Raw genomic sequence first — 27,777 nt, forward strand, 5'->3', positions numbered from 1 at the left:
CTCCTCACGTCCCTTATAGAGGTAGCCCTTAATACTCCTTTATGCAAACCAGAAAGAGCATCCAAAACCAATAACACAGGGTTGTGGTCACTAAACCCACTTACAATTGCGTTATAAAACAATACATAACGAAGGAGCCCTGAAGACATAAAAAAATAGTCGATAATCGATTCACTGCCCCTTGCGTTGTACGTGACCACTCGATTTATTGTGTCTGAGAACCCTGGTTCATATAGGTCATTTGATGATAACAAGTTTTCCATTGCCGCACCCTTAGGGCTATGTTCAAAGTGTGGCGGTGAAGTATAATCAGGACCGTTATCATCAATAATCTGGCATTGGGACTCACACAAATGAACATTAAAATCACCCATCATTATACACTGAACAAAAGTGGTTTGTTTTGACATATATTTAGTTAAAAAGTCCGATAAACCATCTAAAACAAAATTTGGGGGCCCCCCCTGCATAGAGTTATAACAGTTTATTAATACAATCTTATTCTTATCAGCCAAACAAATTTCCACCAGCTGAAAGTAATGAGAAGAACTAGGAATTTCTCTAACATTACCTGCAATTTTAACTGAAACAAGGAATAGCAAACCCCCTCTGTCCCTACCCGATGTCGAGCTCTGGGCATCAACAAAAAAAGAAATGTATCCTTCTACCCAGAAGCCTTTATCTTTCATCCAAGTTTCTTGCAAGGCAACTATATCATGGTTCTTCACTGATTGTAACCAAATTATGTCATCTTGTTTTGCCCGTAGGCCCGCAATGTTCCATGATAATAACCGTATGTGCCCCCCACCCAACTGTAATGGATCGTTTATAACAGTTTCCACTCTGGCATCAAGAAGGGTCACATCAGTATTGCCTGGGAGTTGGCGAGTCAGGTTTTCCTGTTCAGGTGCAGGTTCTAGTCATTCGATGTCTATTCTATCAGCTAATGCCGAAAACATGTTTGACAAAGGTAGGTCATTAGAGGGTGTATTCCTTACATCATTTACTACACCATTACCTTTGATTGACTTAGTCATCCAGACATTAGTAGGCATAGGTGAGATAAGATTATCCTCTGCCCAAGTATTGTCAGTAAACTGTAACTTATTGTTCTCATTAACAACTGGCCTATAAATTTGTGGATAAAAAAAGCCAAGAGGCATCGCCCGGACCCCTTTACTTACATGATCCAGAGGGGAGTCATCCCAGAAAAGTCGACTAGCGACATTCTTGGATTTGAAATTTACAATGACACAGTCTCCAGATACCTCTTTCTTGCTTCTACCCACCCAATTTACCCGTCTACTTGTTACAATATTGTCTGCGATGTTACTTTCTCCCGTGCAATTGGCATTACACCATTTTTTGACGTGCCTAAGCAGGGTCTCATGTTGTTCTACCACCCCGTCTTCAAGTTTAGGCACATTAACCAAAATTGCCACAAAGGGTGTAGCATCCGGAGGTAAATTTATTGGAGGTACCCTTTTTTCCACAGCCCCCCACTGGCCTCTAGGCCCTGTGGAGCGACTTACACTGTGGCCGGCCTCTGTCGTGGGAATATATATTCCATTATCTACCTTCCCTTTTTGTGGCACAGGTTTAACAATAGGTAAAAGAGGGATATTGACTAGCCTAGTTATGGGTGGGTCACAAACTTTAGGGGCAGAGACCTGCACAAATGGAGAACATGGAGCCGAAGGCATAGGAAAGGCAGGTGCCCGGGTATTAAGAACATCATTGATACGATCACATTTTGCCATAAGGTTTTTAACACAATCCTTCAAAGTTTCAGTAATGTCCGAGGCAATCTGAATTAAAGCAGTCTCAAGTCTATCTGTGAACAGTTTTTCCAATAAGGCCATAATGCCTTCCTCCGTCAAAAGGGTTGACTGAACAGAGCCAGTCATAGTTAACGCAGAGCATCCAACATCCCCGGGGTTCATAGGGAAGTTAGGTATCACAGTTTCAGGTAAAGCCGGGCATGGAAGAACTGTGGCAGGTAGTGGCAAAGTAGGTCTACACGCCTCAATGATGACCCGAGGCTCCAATGGTATACAGTTTATAGCAGAGGAGTTGGAAGTATCAACAAACCCAGGGGTAGGAGCAAGGCCCAGTTCACGCTCGGACTCAGCAATCTGTGATGATAATTCCCCCACCTTTGTAGTTAAATATGTGAGTATACTTGTAGTATACTTTGGCACCTTCGCTTTGGCTTCATCAGCCGCTGGTGTAACCAATTTGCGCTTACCCATAATGGAAGATGTTACGGACGTAGCCCGTCCCGTCCCTGGTCGTCCTTGGACGGCCTTAGACGGCCCGCCCTCTGCCCGGGCTCCGCCCGGCGCCGTCCGCGCGCGTCCGCGACGCGGAGGTAGCTGCCGCCTTTAGTAGCGCCTCCTGGCGCTTGTGCAGGAAGTGGGCGGAAGATGTTGCAGGGCTCGCTGGGAGTTGTGGTCCGCTCCGCTCCGCGGCCGTGCGATGGCGCTGCACGGCGGCGGGGGCGACCACAACGTCAGGGACCCAGCAGCGCTGTGTGGCAAGGCAGTGCGAGCAGCGTCTGAGCAGCGTTTCCGCGACCCCTCCTGGAGCCGGTAAGCTTCTGGTTAGACCCCCGCTCCTCTCTGGGAGCTGCCGCCTTTAGTAGCGCCTCCTGGCGCTTGTGCAGGAAGTGGGCGGAAGATGTTGCAGGGCTCGCTGGGAGTTGTGGTCCGCTCCGCTTCGCGGCCGTGCGATGGCGCTGCACGGCGGCGGGGGCGACCACAACGTCAGGGACCCAGCAGCGCTGTGTGGCAAGGCAGTGCGAGCAGCGTCTGAGCAGCGTTTCCGCGACCCCTCCTGGAGCCGGTAAGCTTCTGGTTAGACCCCCGCTCCTCTCTGGGAGCTGCCGCCTTTAGTAGCGCCTCCTGGCGCTTGTGCAGGAAGTGGGCGGAAGATGTTGCAGGGCTCGCTGGGAGTTGTGGTCCGCTCCGCTCCGCGGCCGTGCGATGGCGCTGCACGGCGGCGGGGGCGACCACAACGTCAGGGACCCAGCAGCGCTGTGTGGCAAGGCAGTGCGAGCAGCATCTGAGCAGCGTTTCCGCGACCCCTCCTGGAGCCGGTAAGCTTCTGGTTAGACCCCCGCTCCTCTCTGGGAGCTGCCGCCTTTAGTAGCGCCTCCTGGCGCTTGTGCAGGAAGTGGGCGGAAGATGTTGCAGGGCTCGCTGGGAGTTGTGGTCCGCTCCGCTCCGCGGCCGTGCGATGGCGCTGCACGGCGGCGGGGGCGACCACAACGTCAGGGACCCAGCAGCGCTGTGTGGCAAGGCAGTGCGAGCAGCGTCTGAGCAGCGTTTCCGCGACCCCTCCTGGAGCCGGTAAGCTTCTGGTTAGACCCCCCTGTGGCCTGTAATAATTTGCCAGTAAACTTGCGCAAGGAATCAAACCTTCTATCCTTCAGGAAGAAGCTAAAAACTATACTCTTTCGGGAGGCCTGGGGCATGTCCTAGTAGCTCCTGTTCTTCTACTGAACCAGTGTATGCCCTCTGACAAGCGCGTAGAGACCCGTGGGTGATAAGGCGCTCTATAAATCTAAATAAATAAAGGTGACTTACAAGTATTAGAAACAAAGGTTTGGGCTTTGCCATTGCATTAAATGTTAAGGTTGAGTTGGCAGTGTAAAACTGCTTCATCACAGTTTTGGTGCCATAATAGGTGCTGCAGTTCACCAGGGACAGTTTAACTTACAGGCCCTGCGTACCCTTGGTACCATAAACTAGGGACTTCTAAGAATGTTAGCTTATGTCAATTGGTGGTGAGCGGGTTAGACATATATCTTTTTAAGGGTCAGAGCACTGGCACTGAGGTCTGTTTGGCAGGACTCAGAACACCTTCAGAGTCGAAAAACTAGCAGCACCAGCCCAAAAACTTGGAGTTGATCATGCAAAAAGAGGCATTTCCTTAGACAAATGAATCAACCATTAAATACATTTCATGTCATGGATGGTAATTTATTTGTTTGTAATTATATCACACATAATAATCTGAAACATGCACTACATGGAGTGAAAATTACTGTTTATAGAACTTAACTGTTTACTGAGTGAAAATTCCGAAATACTGTTTTCATTTTTATTTTTTTTGAATTGCGTAACTTACAGCTTTGTGGACGGATTTGAAAGTAGAGATGAACTGTGTTGGGACTGTTTGTGAAACCAGAAAATATAACAATAAATCTATGTTTTCCTTGGCAGAGAATAATGGATATGCACTCTACTGAGAACTAACCTCTAATCTTGTGGTGAACTAAATCTATCAGCGCCTCCTTCAACAACTAGGTAAGGCGTTAGAATGTGCAAGAATTGTCACCCAAACCATCAAAAGTACAGCTATTCCCCCCCCCCCACCTAAATCGCAATCCTGTATTGATTATCTTTTTTTCAGTAAACCTCTAACTTAACATGTCCTCCATTCGGAGATAGGTTCTATTTTAATTTCAGACCATGCCCCGGTTTTTGTTGATTTTGATCTAATTCCCTTTTCCCCATCCGCTAGTAGATGGCGATTTAATTATTCCCTACTTGCAGATCCTAAATTCTCTAGCCAATTTAGTTCTTTTGCTTTGGAATTTTTCACTACTAATACAACTTCTGAATCTTCTCCAACTATGATTTGGGATTGTTTCAAAGCAACTGCAAGAGGCTTCATAATCAATTTTGCCTCTCAAAAGAAAAAAAGTTTTGAAAAACAATCAACTCAATTACTCACTAAAATAAAAAAAATAGAATATACTTATTATCATTCCTTCACAGAATCCTCTTTAAAAGATCTTATTTCTGCTAAGATTACTTTTACCAAATTATCCACAGAAGTTGCAGTCTCTTATCTCCTAAAGAGTAGTGCCCGATATTATGGAGGACAAAATAAGATGGGAAAACTATTAGCTAATTACTTAAAAACATGCCGGGATAGAACTAGAATAGCCTCCCAGACAAAATTGTAATGGAGATACTGTTTTTAAAGATGAAGACATTCTAAAAGAATTTGTCTCCTGAGACACAACCACTTCAGTCTGATATATCCTCTTATTTCCAATCAGTTAACTCTCCCCTTTCTCATCATATTGACTTTGATTCGCTAGAAACGGACATTACTTTGAAAGAAATCTCTCACGCCGTTTCAGTACTAAGACGAGGTAAATCTCCTGGACCTGACGGTTTCACCATTGAATTTTACGAACACTTTTCAAATCTTCTTCTTCCGAATCTTCTTCTCCTATTTAATTCCTTTATTGTGAATGGATCATCCCAAGGGACCTTTCAAGAAGCCATGATTTGTTTAATCCCTAAAGACAATAAAGACCCCTCTTTATGTAAAAATTACCGTCCCAGTACTCTAATTAATACAGACTACAAGATTTTGGCAAAAATACTTGCCCTACACATTGATCCCATATTACCTGTACTCATTGGACCAGAACAATCTGGTTTCGTAAAGGGTTGTTTATCCTCTGACAACTCTAGTGTCTTCTTCACTGTTCTCAGCAAAGCCTTATCCCTAGATTATCTACTTGCCGCTATAACTCTAGATGCTGAAAAAGCATTTGATAGGATTGGATGGGATTTTATGTTCCATGCTCTCAAATGGATAGGATTTCCTCCCAAATTAATCTCGTTGATTTAGTTATTATATTCTGGCCCCAAAGCTTCTATCTTTGCCAATGGTAACATTTCAGATTACTTTTCTCTCTCTAGAGGAGTTCGTCAAGGCTGTCCCTTATCCCCTTTATTGTTTATAGAAGCACTAGAACCCTTCTTAACTAAAATCAGACAGGACACTCAAATCACGGGTTTTCAATTAGGTTCCCATCAAGTCACAATGTCTGTTTATGCAGATGATATCCTTTTAAACTGTTCTAATTCAGATACCTCTCTCCCTTGCTTTCTCCATCAAGTTGATACTTTTTCGCAATTATCGGGTTATCACCTCAATCGAGATAAATGTGAAGTTTTGCCCCTTAATGTTATGTCTCTTAAACCCTATTTCTTTCAGACAGGATTTTCCTGGCAAACCATCTACATTGAAATATTTAGGACTGTGTTCTCCTCAACTATCTCAGAAACCCTCAAATAAAATTTCGACTATATTACCAAAAAACTAAATGACTCAATTACCAGATGGCATCCCCTCTTTCTTTCTTGGTAGTGTAGATTAGATTCAATTAAGATGATGCTTGCCCCCCTAATCTTATATTCTCTTTCCATGATACCTGTACATATCCCAGGATATTATTTTTTTTAAAATAGACTCACTTTTATTTAAATTTCTTTGGAAAAACAAACCCTCTCGAATAGCCTTATCCTAAGAAGGACAAAATTATTGGAGGACTTAAATTTCCTAACTTTAAATTTCATCATTACGCCTTTTCTCTAAAACAAGCCTCCCGATGGCTTTCTTCAGACTCCCCTATGCATCCCCCGATATGGTTGTCCATCGAAAAATCCCTTCTTCCTTTGACTCCCCAGAAACTCTTGCATTTACCACTAGCACTTCTTTTTTACATTCCTACTATTGCTCACACTCGTAAACTTTTAACTGCCGTCTTACCATCCTCTTATTCTTCCTTTACTTTGTTATCTCAACAACCCATCTGGCATAACAAACTATTGTGCGTCATAAATCGTGCTTTCTATTGTAAATCGTGGAGATCCAGAGGCCTGATATGGATTTCTCAACTCCTACTTGAAAATAAACCTTTAGCCTTTACTGATCTTCAATCTAATTTTCTACTTTCTTACTCCTTTAAAAAACAATATGATCTTTTACTCCCCGCCCTTCAAGAATATCTTAAATTGCTCCCATCTCTCCCTACCCTTACAATAACTTGTTCTACAATATTTCCTTTATTAGACTCTTCTCCTTCTCCATCTTCTATCTACAAACATTTATTGTTACCCTCAGAAAGGCTTACAACAAAGACTGACTTGGCATGAGAAAAAGATCTATCACAAACTTGGTCTGTTTCTATATGGGTTAAGTTATGGTTATAGATTCATAAAACCTCAAGGGCAGCTAACACTACCCAATCTCTTTATTTTATTTATCAACGTTTATTACACTCCCCAGCAACATTAGCATCTTTTTCCCCTGATACATCATCTAACTGCTGGTCCTGTTCCTACCCAAATGCTGGTTTAAAGCACATGTTATTTGATTGCCCTAATATCTATAAATTCTGGCAATTAATTTGGCCTCATATAAACAACATTTTTAAAACTAGTGTTCCCTTTTCCCTATCTAATATTTTTCTAGGTTCCCTATCCCCTTATTGGCCTCAAGCCCCTTCCCACTTTAAATTGTTAGATTTATTACTAGCTATAGCGCTACATTTAATAACCTCCAATTGGAAAGAAGCAAACAAAGTCACTTATAAAGCTTGGTGGAACACCATATGCTATCATCACAGACTTGACACCAATTATATCACTCCTTTTTCCCTGGCGATTAAAAGAGATTTATTGTGGATTCCCATCACTACATATTTATCTAAACTTGCTACTCCAGATACTTCTACCGCTACTAGTGTAAACACATCAGATGAGGTTCATAAACCACCATGCTCATAACTTGTTGTCTTTTCTTATTATTAATTCTAACGATGTTTAATATGTTTATACTTATGTAATTACATAATCGTATCTCTATTGATATTTACCTGCATACAATGTTAATTTCAAACTCAATTTTTCTTCAAATTTTCATGTAATGAAAATTGTATTATTTCCCCACTTCCCTCCCCCTTTTCCTTCCTTTAACTCTTACATATAATGTTTATTGTAACCAGTCAGTGAGAATCTTTATTCGATTTAGTTAAAATTCATACAAAGAGATAAAAACATTAATATAAAAATAAAGACTATTTACAATATCATACAAATCAGTGCATACAATGGGGTACAGTTCCGGGCTATATATGAAAAGAGCAAATTAATTCATTTTATACAAAGTTTAAAAATAATAAAACTCATTTAGGGGGGCCCATTACTAAGTTGCATTTTTTTAGTTCTAACTGCCGCCACCAAGAAATTTGCCATGCAAAATGTAATACGGATGTCGTTCAGTGATTGAAGATAGAGCAGAGCAGCCTCCTTTAAAACAGGCAATAGATATTTTTCCCTAGGCTCAATAAAGAAACCACAAAACATAACGAAATGCATGGTATCTTGAACAGAAAAATTATCACAACAACAGGGAGGGGCTAATTCTGGTTTTTCCCAAGTTTTGAAGTTACCTAAATAAAAATGTAACAAATTAAACCTAAATTTAGTCAGGAGAAACCTATGAAATGGCTTCGTAACAAAACCAAGGTAAGGTGCTAGTGCAATGGAATTTACAAGCAGATAGAGTTTCCTCACTGCCGGTTTCTGCAGTTCCCTTTCCTCACGCCCCACTCTTGCCCTACTCACGAACTGCTTCTTGATTGTATCTACATCCTGTTTCTTGATATTCAGACGGGATGTGAAGAGTTCCGGGCATTCCAGGTCTGAAAAAGACTTCATCAGGTAGGCCAACCATGGCACCCTTTTGGAATGGTCCAAAGACATGACATCAGTCATGATCTTATGATTAAGGGACAGTTCTTCATTGAGCCACGTCTTTAGCCAAAAGATCAAGGGTGCCATGTTCAGTCTATCAGTGACGAAATCTAGGCCCACCTCCATATGTATGGAAAAAGTCGGTGTGGACTGTGGGACAGACAAAAGGGAGCGTAAAAATCTTTTTTCGCCTTCTGTATCGGTTCAAGGTTTACATAACCCCATAGGGGTGAACCATATAATGCCAGTGCAACAGATTTACTATTATAAATTTTTAAAAGGGCTTACATCGGCCTAGCACCCAACCTATTTGCAAATCCCATGAGGGCTGCTGATGATCTAGTCACCGCCAGCCTCTTAGCTCTAACCTGGGGTCCGCAAGTGCCCCTTTGATCAAAAAGGACCCCCAGATAGGGAAAAGTCGGGACTCTGGTGACAACCTCACCTTTGCATTCAAAGGTTTTAGATATCCCCCTATTTCTTTTGTGCCCAACAACCATTGTGTGTGATTTATTAGTATTAATTTTTAAATCTAGGTGGCCCATAAATGTGCCGAAAGCATCCAGGAGACGTTGAAGGCAGACACCAGTGTGAGCTATCAGCACCGCGTCGTCCGCGTACAGGAGAGCGGGGATCTTAGCTGCTCCTGCACGCGGAACGTCTCCCTCCACGTCTTCCAGGTAGGCACCCAAACCATTAATGTAAATAGTGAAGAGCAGCGGGGCCAATATACAACCCTGCCTGACCCCGCGCATGGAATTAAAACGGGGCGTGCACCTTCCCTCATTGGTAACCCGCACTGCAGCAAATAGCTCTTGGTGAAGTGACGCCATATACCTAACCAGTGCCTCATCTATCCCCATACCCAGGAGAGTGGTCCACAACTTAGACCTGTTCACCAAGTCGAAGGCCGAGGAGAGGTCCATAAACGCTAGGAATAAAGACCCCTCCTTGGCCACCGTGTATTTCGAGATCAACAGATGTAAGTTGGAGCATTGCTCTACCGTTCCTCTCCTCTCCCTAAACCCATATTGAATGTCGGCCAGCCCCCCACAGTTCTCAACGCTATCCCTCAGCTTGACCAGAAGGACTCTGCCTAAGATCTTAACTGCAGAGTCCAAGAGGGATATGGGCCTGTAGCACCCGGGGTCGTCACGCTGGCCCTTCTTGAAAATGGGGACGATGGTAGAAGTTGCCCAGGTGGTTGGTAGAGGGTTGCCATTAACGGCGGTGAAAACATTGGCCAGAACTCCCGCCCATAGCTTGGGTGAGTGTATGTAGAAATCAGCTGGCACCCCGTCAGGGCCAGGTGCCTTGTTCTTGGTGGTGGCCAGAATAGATTTCTCGACCTCTGCCCTCTTAAAACAAATGGGGGGTGCATCCGGGACCGCCAGGGACATACTTGGCAGTACGTCTCGTTGTCTTCATACACTTTTCTAAAATGCGCCAACCATTTGTCGTCAGGGATAACACAATCCGTGGCGACATTAGCTGAATCAGAGAAGAAGGGCTGGTTGACTATGTCCCAGAATTGCCTGCTGTCCCGCAGGACGGCAGTGGAAAGAAGATTCTCCCAGGCTTCGTGCTTGATATTATCCTGTCTGGTCTTGACTGCTCGCTTGTATTCCTTCCTCAATATGGCGATGTCAGCCCTCGGCCTAGGTTTGATCTTCAGGGCTGCCATTAAGGATTTATGTGCTTTTGAACAAGTGGCGTCAAACCAGCGCTGCTTGTTACAACCTCCCTTCCTAGTTTTTACCAATAAGTCCCGCGAGACCTGACCACAAATTGCTTGGAAGGCCCCTGTGATTTCGCTGTCTTAGGCATTTGGGTTTGGCATGTCGCCACATGGGCCTCGATTTTCGGGAAAACTTCCGCATAGAAATTTTCCGGGGCCACCTTCGCCCCTTTAAGCCTTCTTCCCTGATCGGCTGTACGTAAGATATGTTCTGGTTTTATTTGCCCCGGCATAGGCCCCATAAAATCTCCCCAGGCAACCTCAAGTATGACAGGGTTATGGTCACTGTGGAGAGAGGGAACTGTGCGATAGGAGCTGACCCCGTTTAAAATACCTGGTGTTACAAATATGTAGTCGATGATTGTTCCCGGGTCAGTCCCCTTAAAAGTAGCTATTCTAGACCCCCCCCTCTGTAGACAGTGGTTCAAAAAGATTAAAATTAGTCAAGAGATCTTCCTGCTCCTCACCTGGTATAGTATGCTCAAAGTAAGGTCCTTCAGGTCCCTCTCCCCCCTCTTTGTGACTTGAACCACACATGAGCTTGCAGGGGGGAATGTTAAAATCGCCCAATAGTACGCACTCAAAATTGATATGTATGTTACGACTGACTGAAATTAAAAGAGAATCTAAGCTGGCGATATTATTGTCTCCAGTGTCCCTATTCCAGGAATTATAAAAGTTAATATATAATGTCCTCCTAGTGGGGCTAATTTCCCTTTCAACAATAAGGATGTTAGGGGAAGCGTTTTTAATCTGTCTAAGGGACCCTTTAAGTTCTAGAGAAAATAAAATTAAAAGTCCTCCCCTAGCTCTACCAGCAGTACTAGGGGTTGCAGCCACGAAAAAGCTAGTGAACCCGTCCAGCCAGAAGTTAGAGGTGGTGTCCCATGTTTCTTGGAGTGCGATGACGTTATGTCCGGAGACAAATCTGATCCACTCCCTGTCATTTCTTTTGGAACTAACTCCTGCCACGTTCCAGCTAAGCAATTTACACATCCCTAACTCATCATTATTTATGTTGCCTCCCTCCTCTGTCGGGAGAGGTGGATTGACTGTTAGTCAGTCTATCTCCTCCAAACCTGACAGGGGGTCGAAACGGTTATTCGTGGCCAACCCACAACCCTCGATGACACTCTGGTGATCACGGGAATGGCGAGTTGACATGGTAGTTGGTCGCCCTGGGATTTGTAAGGATGTGTGTCCATGGGGGCTGCCCTCTGCCTGAGGTAACCTCCCACCCAACCTGCTCCCCAGGGGGCGTACAGTTTGCATAGTGCGGACTGGGGGTGGGTAGAAGAAACCCAAAGGGACAGGTCTCAAATGGTCCCTTAATGAAATGGCGGAGCCATCCCAGAAGAGTCTATCTGCCAGGTTAGCCCCGCTAAAATTAATGACCACACAGTACCCCTGGGTAATTTTCTGCTGTTTACCAATCCAGCCCACCCTCCTTGCGTAGATGATCTTATCCGCGATGTTCTCCCCGCAACATGTACCTGAACACCACCTGTTAACCTTAACCATGAGATCCGGGGTAGATTCCTCCTCGCCTTCCCTGAGTGGGGGTACCCCTATGAAAACAGCAACTAATGGAGCTGCTTCAGGTGGTAGGTTAAGTTTATATTTACTAGGGGTTTCCTTCTTAAGGACAGGTGTACATAACTGGTACTGCAGGCATGGCTGAGCCTCCATATTTGAGGAAATTGCCTCCTTGACTAGAAGTGGTGTTTTAGTAGCCCCTGCGCTGTTCCCTCTGATCTCAATTTGCGACGCCGCACAGGGTGCCTGTACCCTTATCCCCTTACCAGACACCTCCATGCCCCCCTCTCCCTCGGGGCACAACCCTCTATCACGTGTGTCTAAGCAAGGGGAATGGGTGTTAACGAGTCTGTTAATTAGGGCGCATTTCTGTAGCAGACCTTCTAGGCAGGTATTTAGTTTGTCCACAATGTCCTTCGCAATCCCAACAAGTAAGGGTTCAATCCTTGCGACAAAGAGTGCCTCCAGTTTGTCTCCCATGTGGTCAATTGGTAAGCTAGATGTGCTCGCAGTGTTGACGTTATTCTCCATCACTCGCCTTGCTGGTTGGGCGATTGGCTGGTGGCTCTGCTTTGTGTGTCTAGCTGGCAAATTGGGGATGAATGCCTTAGCTGCGGGCATAGGGGTGGGGGATTAACAATTGTCACCACTGGGTCCAGGGGTAACGGAGGATTATCCGTGGGTACAATGTCACCCAAGTCCGTAGGGGTAGATGGAGTACTAACTGTCGGAGAGGGGATTGACAGGCCCAGTTCGTACTCAGCATTTGCAATCTGCTTCGTCAGAGCCCCCACTGCCAAGGAAAGATAGGTCATGATGGATTTAGAGTGTCTTGGGACCTTAGCATTTTTCCACCCTCCTCCATGTTCGACGCTTTCTTGCGCTTACCCATGTGTGGCAGAAGATGTTAGGGATGTGGCCCAGCCTCCTCCGGCCCTCTGACGGCCACAGACGGCCCGCCCGGCGCCGCCCGCGTCCGCGACGCGGAGTGAGCAGCTGATGTTTAAGCGCCTCCGGGCGCGCTCCGACAGGAAGTGGGCGGTTCTGGCCCCTGAGCACGCTGGGAGCTGTAGTCTTCCCCCACAGCGGCCGTGCGGTGTACCTGGCAGCGGCGGCGGGGAAGAACACACAGCGTCAGGGCCCCAGCGAAGGTGTGGGAGCAAGCGTGGCAGGTTAGTCCCCCCCCAGTTCAAGTGGCGATATATATTGTAACCATTCTGCTTCATATTTTTTAATATGTACTTTATTATTAATCTATGTACTAAATTGTTTTGTTATATTGTCGCTGTATTTACTTGGTTTCAATAAACTCAAAAGAATGTGCAAGAATATCAGCCTGAATGGTGCAGAAGCATTTAGACTTTGATCAAAGGTGAGTGTGTTTTTAGATATAAATTTAATTTCAATGCACATTTTTAGACTTCAACAGCATTGTAAAAAAGAATGAGACCCCTACAAGTGATAGTGAGAAGGTCTTATAGGTGGATAACCAGCGCGTACGTGCTTCAAATATAAGAAAGGAGTAGAAGAAAACTAGATTCCAAATGGTCCTATGATACTTAATTTGTAGAGAGATAGCTTAACCTGTGGGCATGATAGACCTATTAAAAACCCCTTCCCATACAGTTCACTAGGAACGAGTGGGGCTCTAACTCATCAAGATGTTTAGAGTTGCCCATAGAATTGGATCTGCCCTGATGTAGGAGTGGAATTTGGTGGATCTGCGTTTTGCATGAAAACAGAGCACACTGCACTATTAAGTTAAGAGAGGTGATAGTGTGTTACCTAATCTGATATCTAGATGTCTGCTCCATCAAAGTGTCTGTGGAAATTGTTACTTAAATATCTGTGCATGTATGCATTCACCCTACAGATAATTGTTAGCCCACTATGCCATTTCACTCCATGAACAAATACAGGATGAATCCTGGTACTGTTCATCAGGGGTGGTTTGAATTCTAGTTTGTGCGAGCTCCCAGGAAGGATAAGGATCTTGAAAATTGTCACGCACTGAGGGGCAAGGAAGGGGTTTATAGATTATAAAATTGAGCAGGCCTTGCCACACTCCTGCAGTATTTATTTTGGGGGTTACTGAACATTTCCAAAGTGCAATATTTTCTCTTGAAAACGAACTTGAGGAGGGTCTAAGGGGAAAGGGTGTTTATAGACCAACTCGTATCCTGTCCCCCAACTGAACAATTACCACACACACGAAGGATACCAAGGGTCTTTCAAGAACCTATACTAAACACTCAATAGTAGTGCCTGTACAGAACTGAACCGAACATATTACCTAAAGAACACACAATGCCTCAAGAGAAAAGTGAAGACAGTAGAAACAGTGGAGAAAAATGCCCATCAGCCCACCCATTGGCGGAACTTCGTCATCTGGGTCTTTATGAATTTTAAGACTGGTATCCGCTAGACACCTCATCTCATTTTATGAGGGTTACTAGAATCGGATCCTCCAGTGTAGGTATGAGCCAACAGATAGAAGTAGTGGGCTGAAGAAGAATCTTACCTGTCCTTCTGCCAGCGGGCAGTGCCGTGAGGGAAACGGCCGAGGTGCAACACGCCGGGAGGCTGCAGGAGGCGGTCGCCAACAACGGACCACACTCCCCAGCAACCTCTTGGGCGGCGGCGCGCCCGTGATGCGTGCGGAGCGCCCGGAGGCGCCAGTAAAAGCCTGACCCCCCGGGAGCCCAGAGGGGGAACACCGAGAATCTTACCTGTCCTTCTGCCAGCGGGCAGTGCCGTGAGGGAAACGGCCGAGGTGCAACACGCCGGGAGGCTGCAGGAGGCGGTCGCCAACAACGGACCACACTCCCCAACAACCTCTTGGGTGGCGGCGCGCCCGTGACGCGTGCGGAGCGCCCGGAGGCGCCAGTAAACGCCTGACCCCCCGGGAGCCCAGAGGGGGAACACCGAGAATCTTACCTGTCCTTCTGCCATCGGGCAGTGCCGTGAGGGAAACGGCCGAGGTGCAACACGCCGGGAGGCTGCAGGAGGCGGTCGCCAACAACGGACCACACTCCCCAGCAACCTCTTGGGCGGCGGCGCGCCCGTGACGCGTGCGGAGCGCCCGTAGGCGCCAGTAAAAGCCTGACACCCCCTCTCGCCCCGCGAGTCGCGCGCGGGAGCGCCCGGGGCTAAGCCCGGGCAAAGGGCGGGCCCTCTGTGGCCCTCAGTGGTCAGCAGTGGTTGGTTGGGCCACTCCCCTTGTCCATGTTATACTTTATTTCGTGAGTACTAATTGAATTTAATCAGTTTTTAAATTATTTCTTGCTTATAACAACCTCTCTACCATTGGTATGCCACCAAAGGAAAGTAAAGGGAAGAGTGACACTGTTGCTTTTACGGGAGCTATGGACCAATTTATCAAAAGAATGAACTGTGTGGTGGATGAAAGCAAAAATATTATGGAAAGGAGGGTTTCGCAGGAATTGGATATGGCGAGAAGATCTTCTCTTGGGCCATTGGCACATGCTAAAACACCCATTGGTACAGACAGACTTGAAATAGTACGAAAGTCTAATGGTCCTCAAAGTAATGGAACTGACGTGGATATAACTATTAATAATGATATATTGAATGTTACAGAGAGTAGTACTCTAACTGTCCCCGATTCTATTTTACAATCACCAAACAATTTACCTAATGTTCGTGCTGCACCGGTACCCGTTGAGCAAGCTAAAGTATATAATACCAGGCAGCAGAAAGGGATGAACGCAGGGGCTATTCCAAAGAATAAACAAGGGCCTGTAAACAATACCAGTGGTAAGAGGAAGAAGGGTCCTAAGCATCCTGTGTCACCTAATACTAGCCTGGAAGGGGCTGCTGACATAAACAAGATTTTAACAGGGATTGGTGCAGAAGGGGGGGATTCTGCTTCTATAGCTATACTTGAAGCACTACGACACATGCTCCACCCATTAGAGGAGTGACTGAGTAAAATAGAGGTATCTTTAAAACGCATAGAGAGGGACATAAAGGAGAGAATAGATATCCAATTGAGCAAGTCCAGTATTAATCCGCAACCAACATTGATAACAGCTATTCCTGTAAACACCTCAGATGCTATACTTGTGCAAAAGGAAAAAGTAGTACCCAAACCAAATGTGGGCGACCCTACGATATCTTGTGATGTACCTAATAACCAATCCCAAAAGCAAAGTACACCGAACATTACAGGTAGTAAGGGGGTAGCAAATAGGCCTAGTAAAGACCAGGTCAAGGATGTACTTAATCTTCCCCCGGAGGTTTTCCCATTTGTGGCTATCTTGACTGGAGTGCCTGAGCTAGGTGAGCAGGAGTTGGAAAGTACATCCTACCTCTGGAAAAGGGTGACCCAATGGCTAAATACCAATAGGCCGTTGCCCCCTGGCTTGAGGGGTAATATATTGAGTATTAGGCGAGTATCATGGGTGGGCCTCATGACGAAAGACATACAAGGGGATAACATAGTTATCAATTTTGACAACCCAAGAATAGTCAATTATATTTGCAATTGGAAGTATCCTAATCCAGACCCAGCCACCACCATACATCCATTTAAATTAACACATTTTTACCCACCCGGTCACTTTCATTCTAGAATTGATGGGTGGACCACGGTAAGACACCGTGGAAGGAGACACCAAGGAGGAGGCTGGTTAGGACAAACCCAACACCCCTTTAACTTCCTCTCCTATAATCAATTTGATTGCCTTGAGTCAGTTGATTGACTACAGGCATTAACATTGACCACTAGATCAGAGGAATCTTCTTCTTTAAATAATGTAACCCACATACCTAACGTTATACCTCCTAAGGAGAGTGGGGAGGTGAATACACCACCTAACCACCAGGAGATTGGCTGTTAAAAATTTAGTAATAGCAATAATATGGCAGGGTGTGACCATGAAATACGCACAAGATCGCGTGATCCAAATGAAGGAGATAGCGATAACAGTGGGTCATCTGTGGATAGGTATTCAAACATCTGTACCACTATTGATAACAATCTACCTCCCACTGTTAAATCTAGTACACTTTGTTCAAAAGAGAGACCCTCATTGTTAAATTTAGTCTCTTGGAACATCGCTGGTGTTGGTACAAAAATGTGTGATCCTGACTGGAATAGTTATATTAATTCATTCGATATCTGTGTGCTACAGGAAACATGGGCCACGGATCAGGTCCATAGAATAGGATATAGAACCTACCAAGTGGCGGCCGTCCCCTCAGTAAGAGGGCGAGCCTCGGGAGGGTTGGTAATATGGATCAGTATAACTATTGATGTGGGGGTAAAAATGTTAAATACCGATTCCTTAGACATACTTGGATTGAAATTAACTACAAGTGACAAGAGGGTAATTAATCTCATAAATGTGTACAATAGACCTTGTCCCGCTAATAGGGAATCTCCATGTATAGAGAAATTGGAAATGTTTATGGACACCTTAGACCATGCTGAAAGTATCATTTTATGTGGTGACCTAAATTGCAATTTTGAGCCAATTGTGGGGATGGTTAAACTGTATGAGGATGAGGACGTTGCCAATGGGATACCAGGCCTGAAAAATGGATCTGTTCATGGGACCATATTAGATTTCGGGGCTGTTCACAGGCTATGGTCTAAGAGCTTGTAATGGGCGCATGCCATCAGACTCCCCGAGAGCATTTACCTTTAGTAGGGGGAATTGTAGTAGCAAGATAGATTATGTTTCTGTTTCTTTTAATCTGTGGCCATATACAAATGACTTAAAGGTTAGAGAACGTTTTGAGAGCGATCACTTCCCGTTGGAAATGAGTTTTCTGTCTAGTATCCTGAAAGAATCTGGTGTCACTGAGGGTACGCATAGCCTAGAAGTACCATTAATCTGTGACAATGTTGTACTAAGTAATAATCGAAGGGCCGTTAAATGGGCGTATATTCTTGAAAGAAAAGATCTGTTGGCTAACATTTATACCACATTTGTGAACTCATTTGAGTCCTATAATATGGATGAATGTAAACCTGGCGAATTTATTGGACTACACAAAGCCTTTTGTAAAAAATTGATTGATCTTATTACTAAAAAACCTAGGAAAGGGAACGGGTCGGCGAATATAAAACCAGTAGGCAAACCCTGGTTCAACAAGGAATGCCGAGTAGCCAAGACCGACCTGATCAATGCGGTAAAAACTAAAAGCTCTGTAGATCTTAAAGCAAAAAGGAAAATTTACAATAAAACATTAGCCACCGCAAAATCATCCTGGGACGAGGATCTGTGGTCTAGTATGCTATCAGCTGCAAAAGCTAAAGATAGCAGGCAGTTCTGGGAGTTAGTAGCCAAAGGGAATAAGCCAGACAAAGGCTCTAGGGAGGCTTTCCTAAATGAAGCTATATGGGTTGATCATTTTACATCATTATATGCAGCCCAAATTACAGAGGAAAAGCTTATGGTAAACCCAAATGAAATAGTAAGCCAGATAGAGGATGTTGAAAACTCATTGGTAATCTTTGATATACAAGAGACTGAAACAGCAATTGCTTCTGTGAAGCAAGGGAAGGCCCCGGGTCTCGATAAGATCCCTGGAGATCTTTATAAACATAATATGGAGATCTGGGCACCTTATTTAAATCATTTGTTTAATGTCATCGCAGCGGGTGACCAAATCCCTGATACATGGGATGGGGCTGAAATCATCACCATTTTTAAAAAGGGGGATAGAGGGGATCCAGCGAACTATCGCCCCATTAGTCTTTTAGATATAACGCAGAAAATTTATGCCAGACATATCCTAAACCGCGTAAACACGTGGTTGGAGGAAAACCTGATTTTATCCAAGTACCAGGCAGGGTTTAGGGAAAGGACTGGGACCATCGACCAGGTATTAAGGCTATGCTGCTTGTACTGGAAATATGTCATCATCCGCAGAGGTAATTTATATGTTACCTTTGTAGATTTACGAGCAGCATTTGACCTTATCCCCCGTGATTCATTGTGGAATACACTGAAAAACCAGGGGTTCCCAGATGAATTATTGAAATTAGTGACTAGGTTACACCAGAACAATTATGCCAGGGTAAGATGGGGCCCCAATGGTGAACTTACAGATGAAATCCCTATTAAGAGGGGAGTACGCCAAGGGTGCGTGCTGGCACCTACACTTTTCTCCCTTTATGTCAACGATATTGCAGTTTATATGGAGAATTGTGACAATGACTCTCCGCGCTTGGGGGGGGAACGAGTTCCGTCCCTCCTCTTCGCGGATGACACGATTCTCATTTCTCAAACCCCTCGGGGCCTACAGATCCTACTAGATAGGTTCCAGCAGTATTGTATCACAAAAGGGTTAGAAATTAATGTAAAAAAGACTAAATATATGGCACTTAACCCTCATAAAAGTTTCAGGAAAAACTTAACATTGAATGGAGAAAAACTTGATTATGAACTAAGTTTCACTTATTTGGGGGTGTTATTGGATTCATCCTTAAATTGGAAACCCCAATTAGAAAAATCAAAAATTGTGTTTAAACAAAATTGTTTACCAATACTGAAAAGGCATAACAACTGTGTAAACAAATCAGTTACCCCAGCGTTAGAACTCTTTAAATGCAAGGTCCAGTCAGCGGTTCTGTATGGGGCAGAACTTTGGGGACCCGTATGTAGAAAGACATTTGAAACCTTGGAGAATAAGTTTTTACGGGGATTATTAAAGATTCCTAGTAACACTCCATTATTACCCCTACTCCTTGACATGAATATACGACGCACCGACCTTCATGCAATATTAAGACCACTATTGTTATGGGTCAGGTTGTGGATTACCCCAGAGCTAACTGAATATAAAAATGGATTGGTTGAAGTTTTGAAACTAGACACGAGTAATAAGATTCTTTGGTTTAAACACGTTAAAAGCTGGTTAATAAAATTGGGTTTATCCCACTTTTGGAGCCAGCCGGAATCATTGACTGTGTCCTCATAGAAAATAGTTAAACTCTCTTTTTGGGCTTTTGTGAGCCATGATGCTGTATACGTTGGAGCACATGGCCCCTTAACTGAACATTTTTTATTGTTGAAAAATGTAGCCCAGTTTGAAATGTTTCTTGATGAGATTCAGCCACCATTAGCAAAAACCTTGTACTTAAAGTATAGGTACGGTATACTAAGAACTCGGGAAACCGAGTCAAAATGGGGGAACATTAGTAATGATAAATGTACCTTATGCACAAATAATGTAAGAGAAGACATTTTTCATATTTTGTGTTTCTGTCCAAGCTATGTAGAAACTAGAAGAAAATGGATAGTGTCATTGTGCCGTAATATTGGAATAATTTCACACAAGGAAGCAGGAAGAATATTAATTACGGACACTAGTCAAGTTATAGTGTTTGGTATCAGTAGATTCCTCCTGGCAGTAAAATTCATTAGACAAAAACTGTCACTGCCATTTTAAGTGTCTGGCTGTTATAAACTAGTTTAATGCTTTTTTAATTGTGTAAATATTTTAAACCTCTTTTTAACTATATTTATTGATGTATGTTCTAAGCCCACTCCCGTGACTTAGCTGTGAAGGCTCAGGGATAGTATTCGGTCATGCACTAGCACTTTTTGAATTGTACCTTTTTGTACACTTGTTGATGATAATGTGGCCACGTTTTTTATGAATTGTGTATAAATATCATGTATTTTGTTTATCTTTTATGATGCTATTGCAACGAAATAAAGATTATTGAATTTACATATAGGTACTGATGGCAACATAGAACGTTGCAAGATAAAACAAAACATTCAATTATAAATCCAATAAAAATTCGACAGAGGAAAAAAGGGTGTTTACCCAATTAGTTCATGATATTACTAAATGATTTAAATAAAGGTCCCCCAAATTTTATCAAGTTTCATTAATGATCGCACTCCTCTTATTTTGGCTAAAGCAGACTCCATAGTGTACATTTCTTTAACCAAAGACCACCATTCCATGACATGGGGCGATTTCGGAGATATCCAAACTCGGGCGACAGTCAATTTAGCACATGACAATAACATTTTTACTAGATCTTTCTGCGGAATAGTAACTGTATGTATATCAATCAATCAATGATAACTTTATTTCGGTCGAAGACCATAAGAGTGCAGATAAAATACATACAAGTGGCACAGTAAGATAAAACAATAAATAACAATGCAATCATACAAGTTTAAAAAAAAGGATTAAACTGAGTAGTTATCAAAGTTGAAATATGAAATACATGATCATGCAATTGATTATACAAAACGTTGCCGCCTATGCCACATTCCGATTAAAAAACGTGATACTGCGAAGACAATAGGGGCTTGGGTATCATACCTTAAAACCCTACACGCTTGAACACAGTGCCTAAATCCTAGGTTCCTACATAATGGAATCAACCAGCATTTCCTTATTTCTAGGTAAACGGGGCAGAAAAACAAAACGTGGCGTGCATCTTCTTGCTTGTAGTTGCATGCAGGGCACGTAATATGTTCTGTGTTCGCCCATTTAGAGGTAAATACCCTCAATGGGTGGGAACCCTGCCAGAACTGGATGTAAAGTTTCCTTGCAAGTGGAGGAGAAATTCCATCCAGGAATTCCTCCATTCTTGATTCAGACTTTGGGGCCGATTAGGATCGCGGAAGGACTTGAGTCCGTCCGCGACCCCTGAGGAGGAGGGAACGTGCGCATGGGCTGCGGCGTTCCCTCCGACAAGATTAGGATGTGACCACCAGGGTGGCGGTCACATCCTCTATCTTTAACATTGCGGCGGATGCAGCTTCAAGCTGCACCCGCCGCAATGTTAAAAATGCATGCATCGCATTTGCATGCACAAAGCAGCAGGCACTGCGCAGTGCCTGCCACTTTGTGCATGCAAATGCAGGGGGGTACCATAGGTACCCCCCATGTGCACCCCCCACCCCCCTTTCCCCCAGGGGGCCCGCAACGGGCCCCCGAAGTGAAAGTCTGTATGCTTTTCCACGGCGGAAAAGCATGTATTCACCACCATCCTAATATGGCTGGCGGTGTCTGATAGACACCGCCAGCCATGTTAGAGCTTTTCCGCCGCGGTCGGAAGGCGACCGCGGCGGAAAAGCTGCGGACGGAATTCCAGACCCACCAGCTATCCTAATTTGGCGGTGGGTCTTTGGAGGCTCCGCAGCGGTTTTTCCGCATCCTCCGGGCCGGCGGTGGCTTCCGTCGGCCCGGAGGATGCGGGAAAAACGCAATCATAATCGGCCCCTAAATTTGGAGGAACTCTACCGTCATTCTTCCCACAGCAGTCGATCTCTGTAGAGCAGCCACACTTTGGTGCCTCAGAAGTTGCACAATCTGTTTTTTACTTGACCCCGGACAACTTGCTTCAGGATTCTCCCACAACACTGGTAGGCCGATCCTATTACAGAGTGCCCTAATATGTAAAAGCCACGGGATGTTCTTACTTTTTAAAAGGGACCAAACCTCTGCAAATTCCTCTCTGTAGGAAGCCAATTCTGGCACTGACCAGAGCCTCTTCCAATAAAGGATAGGCCTTGCTGCTACTAGATCCTCTATCGGTTCTAGCCCCAGATCTAAGCGTAGGGGGATAAGCGGTGTGCTTACTGGTAGGCCCAGAGAGTTTCGCATGAAACCGTGTTCTACCCTGATGAGGTTAGATATACTTTGGTGGCCCCATAATTCGGCTCCATATGTTTTGGCCGTTCCAGCTTGGAGTCTGTAGATTTCTACGACAGGGGCCGTGGGTTTAAAAACAGAAGATCTCTGGACTTTACCGATACCACGTTACTTGACTTAGTCTGAGTGCAGCCTTCGCTGTCTGTGTATATCTAATAGTACTGATGATGCTGTGAGAGAGGGTGATCTGACAAGTTTTTGTTTCAAAATCTTGTCCAGGTCTGACCAAAACTCAGTCAGAGATGGACAGGAAAATAACATGTGCTCCAAGTCTGCCACCACGAGGTCACATTTGGGACACTTTACCCGTTCGCTTAAAAGGTTATTCATAGACCATTTGGAAATCCTTTCTGGTGTATGGTATAAAAACATGTGGTCTTAAATTGCTGTAGTCTTAAACTTGAGGTTTGTACTAGATTATTGATAATACATAGAGAAGCAGAAATCTTATTAGCGGATATATTAAAGCCCAACTTTATACTCCATTTCTCCACAAGTTTCTGACAGTCACTAATTTTATAAGAGTTAAGGCATTTATAACCTTCACTAATTAAAGATTTATTCTTAAGTAAGTAAAAACAGTTCCATATATCTGAATCCTCGATTTCCCGAACCTTCATCTTACGTATAAAGTAATCATGAATTTTTATATATTTAAATCTCATAGCTTCCGTCAACTTATATAAGATTTTAAGTGTCTCAAAATCCAAAAAACGTGGATACCATATAAATCCCCTAGAGTTTTCATCCCAGCAGCAAACCACATATCGGCCATACCATCATTAAAGATTCCGGGAAGTCCCGGATTACCCCATAATAAAAGTTTAGGGTGAAAAAAAGAGGTTTTACACATTGCCAAAATCATAAACCAAATCTTAACTGTATCTCTGGCGGTCTTGAATTTCACCCTTTTAAAGTAATTGGGGTCATTTACTCTCAATAAGAGCATATTAGAGTCAGAATCAAACATAAATATGTGAAAATAGAATTAGTTATCCAGATTAAATAAACTACGGAGACGACCAAAAAAAGTTGCCAAAAAATATAATTTAAAATCGGAGAAATTAAGCCCACCTTTATCTAGAGAACGCTTAAGTAGCGCTATCGACCGGCGCGCTTTCCGATATCCCCAAATAAAACTACTAAGTATCCCATCGAGCCTCTTAAAAAAAGAATAATTAAGACATAGCAGAATGGACCGGAATAAATAAAGAAATTTGGGAAGTACCTTCATTTTAATTAAATTAATCCGGCCTATAATATTCATGGGGAGCTTATGCCATTTTTTTAATAAGAGGGAAATTTCTTTTAGTAGAGCATCATAATTAAATGTAATTACCTCACTTATTTTAGATGAGATTTTAACACCCAACTAAGTGGCTGCCCTACAGATCCCTTGTAAAATGTCACTGGTTTATAGTTCGCTATTATTTGAGTTTTATTAATGTTTAATTTGTATCCAGACACAGCCCCAAATGTATTGGCTTCAGCAGATATCCCCTGCAAAGCCTCCACCACATCTGTGGAATAGATGGCGATGTCATCGGCATACGCTGTGATTTTTAGAGAGTGAGGGCCAAATTTGAAAGGAATTATTCGAGACTGTGTCTGTAGGGCATAGAGAAATGGTTCCATTGAGATCGCAAACAACAAGGGTGACAACGGCCACCCTTGTCGAGTGCCCCGGGATATTGTAAAGGTGGAAGACATCATACCTGCATAACTAATTCTCACAGTAGGGTTGTCATATATAGCTCGTATCCATCTTACGAATTGGCCAATAAAACCAAAGGCTGTCATTACTGACTAGAGATAACCCACCCCACTAGGTCGAAAGCTTTCTCAGCATCCAACAATATCATACCGAGTGGGGTGGAGCCGGTCTCAGCTATACCAAAGGAAGTTATGGCCATATTTATATGGGCTGTAGTATCCCTGCCGATGACAAATCCATGTTGTTGTGGATTCACTAATTTCGGGATAAATGGAGCCTATCGTGTAGCCAAAATTTTGGCAAATACTTTAGCATCGGTGTTAATGAGTGAAATGGGTCTATATGACCCACACTCATCAGCAGGTTTGCCCTTTTAAAAAGAAAAAATCATCTCAGCAATGTTCCAAGAGCTCGGGCCTTTCCGCTCTCGCCAATAAACCTAATTACCTGACAGAAGAGGGGTAGTAGCTCATCAATGCAAATTTTATATATTTCCATTGGTACAGTGTCCTCCCCTGCGGCTTTACCCGATGGTAAGGTAAAAATAGCAAGCCTAATCTCTGTCATATTGATGTTATCAGACAGTTGGTCTAGACCTACTATTCCTCCATTTTTTTAAATATTACTATCCAAATAGTCTTGTATATTAACCGAGCTAGGGTGGTTTTCAGGAGTATATAAAGTTGTATCAAAATCAACAAATTGCTCCAATATCTGTGCCGGCTGATCATAGATGACATTATTAGGACCTATTAAAGTTTTAATCAGAGTATTAGCTTTATCGTCTGCAACTTTATAAGCCAGAATTTTCCCGATTTTATCGCCGCTCTCATATTGGGAAACTTGATATTTTTGTAATTTAGCACTGCTTTTTTCTCTAAATATTGTTTTCATGGCGGATTTCAGATTCACTAAATTTAAACCCAGTTCAACAGCATTTGGGGAGCCTTGATGTAAAGCGCCAGCCAGTTGATTCTCTAATGATAGAATATTAGTGATCATGGTTTTAGTTGTTTTTCGACGCTCCAAGTTCTGTCTTACAGCAAATTGTTGTGTGAACCCTTTTATACTGGCCTTGGAGGCATCCCAGACTATGATAGATGAGGTAGAATCGAGATTTATTTCAATAAATTCTGTAAGATGTATCTTAAGTTGTGAGACAAACTCTGTATCTGATAATAAATACCTAGGAAAAGAAAAGAGCCTAGGGCTCTGATATTTTTGTGGTGTGTTAAAAACAAGGAGAATGGGGTTATGATCTGAAGTGACCCGTGGACATATTTCAATAGAGCTAGTATTCAATATCCTGTCTGTGGCCTAGGCCATATCTATGCATGAGCATAATTTATGGGGCGCAGAGAAGTATGTATATCCGGCTGTGTTGGGATAAATACTTCGCCAAATATCCCTAATGTTATGAATACGCCCTATTTCTAAGATAGCGGCGCGTGATTTACGCATTCGATGAAAAGCACCACGCCTGGTAGTATCCAGATCATAATCCATTATACAATTAAGGTCTCCCATGATGACAAGTTCCCCTTCCCAATCCAATAATTCCATATTTAACCGGTCAAATATAAAAGAATCATCTAATTTTGGTCCATAAACAACACAAAATACATATTTACAATTTTCAACAGCCAATTGCACTATGGCCCATCTTCCCCCCTTGTCTAGGGCGGTTTTAGAAATTTCTACTCTAAGTTGCTTGTCTTTAAGAATAGCTACCCCTCTGATTGAAGCACTTAGTGTTGAACAGGTTATTACATCATAACCAAGTTGCCCCAGTAGCTTTCTGTCTTTGTAAGCAATATGAGTCTCCGATAGTAAGACTAGATGTGGATTATACATTTTTAGCTCCTCTTGTACGAGTCGTCTCTTATTCTTTCTATTAAGGCTCGCAACGTTCCAGGCTAAACATCTCAACCGAAACATTTCAAAAATATGTTAACTTTACCATTCTGCTGCAAAAAAGAAATAACTATCTCCCTCCTAGCAATTTTAACAGGTCTCATTCTCGTGTTGTTAGTTTAAAAAATGTTACCCTACTCGCAAAACCACCCGCCTGTTTGCCCACCCCCCTCCCACTTATCCCTCAGGGGGGAACACCCCTCTATGTTCCACTGCCGCTGTATAGTCAGCCGTGCAGAGGAGCAGCACGGGGCTCACCCTGCGTCCTTACATAGCTAAAAAAAGAGAAAACAAGTAAAAAAAAAAAAAAGAGATAACTGTTGCAGTTTTAATAAATCCTATAAGAAGAAAAGCACTCAAGAATGGGAGTAGAAAAAAACAAAATTCAAAAGATGAGAGGAGACATATCAGACCCTTTTGAGGTAGATACTAAATATCGATTCCCCTCTACACAGATAAATCGAGAGAAGAAACAGAAATATACCTGGCCTAGCATCAGAGGATATAAAAAAGATGCTCAATACATTTCTAATATACCCTACAAAATGCTAGGTTAATTTAGAGAGCGCAATCTTGGCTTCCCTCTCATCTGTAAAGAAGTACGTATGACCACCCTTAATCACTTTAAGGCGGGCAGGTTCCTGTAGGAACACTTGCCCCCCCAGAGATTTAAATGGGTCTATGAGTTTACGAAGCTTACACCGTCTGTCCATCGTTGCCTTGCTAAGATCGGACCGTACAAAAAAGGAGACATTCTCTATTACAACTGGAGAATTAGGTTGTGCTTTCAATGAGACTGCCTGCCTTAATAAAAAGTTCCCAAAGTAGATGAGGAAAGGACGGGGACATTTGCTTTCCTTATTCCTTTGGGTTAAAGGCAATCTATGGACTCTTTGGAGTTGTGAGTCCCAGTCCCAATCAGATAAGTCTGGGAATGTCTTCTGGAACAATTTAATGACATAGGCCCTAGAGTCCGACACTTCTGCTCCTTGAGGTATACCAAAGAGCCTCAGGTTTAATCGCCTTTGGCGATTCTCAATATCTTCAAGTTTCAGCTGAAGGTTCATGATCTGTGCATCATGTTGGTTCACCGTGGTCTCTGTACGGGCTGCCCCTTCTTCTATACCAACCACCCTTAGCTGTAAATCCTCAATCTCCTGTGTAATCCCCCCCCAGCTTATTAGTTATCTCTTGCAAAGAATTTTGTAGCTTGCTGTTATCGTCCCTCAACTGCAAAAAGTATTCTTGCGCCTCTTGTCGGTGATTCGTTAGGGTCTATAAAATAACATCAAAAGGTGAAATAACAGCTTATTTTTCTCCGGGAGCAACTTGCACTGATAAGTCGATTACATTGGATGCAGATGAGGCTGGGGGGATTATTGAGGCAGGGCTAGGAACAGTATTTGTTATAGTGTTACTAGGCTCAGTTAAAGACATTGTCTCTTTAGACAGAATCGAATTTAAGCCCGAGTGTACTAGAGATGTCTCAGATAAAGGCAATGGAGATATATTATTAGAAATACCCCCAAGTGATCAAGAACAGTCTTTAGAAGAGTCAAGGTCCGTTGCGCTGGTTCCTGACAGATGCATAGCCATGTTTTTCACTAGCCCCTTTGCCTAAATCCATTTCCTGAGAGGGCTTTTGCCGTAAG

At 43.4% G+C, this 27,777-nt stretch overlaps 1 long non-coding RNA gene across 1 annotated transcript in view; it reads left to right on the top strand.

Annotated features, from left to right (window-relative positions):
- Positions 1-4,272: 4,272 nt before the first annotated feature.
- Positions 4,273-27,777, top strand: part of LOC144792958 (uncharacterized) — a 251,239-nt gene continuing 227,734 nt past the window's right edge. The window contains exon 1 of the long non-coding RNA XR_013602643.1: positions 4,273-4,310. This is a non-coding gene — a long non-coding RNA (uncharacterized LOC144792958). The remainder of the gene's footprint in view (positions 4,311-27,777) is intronic.

The sequence above is a fragment of the Lissotriton helveticus genome, chromosome 11 (assembly GCF_964261635.1).
Source record: "Lissotriton helveticus chromosome 11, aLisHel1.1, whole genome shotgun sequence".
Lineage (NCBI taxonomy): Eukaryota > Metazoa > Chordata > Amphibia > Caudata > Salamandridae > Lissotriton > Lissotriton helveticus.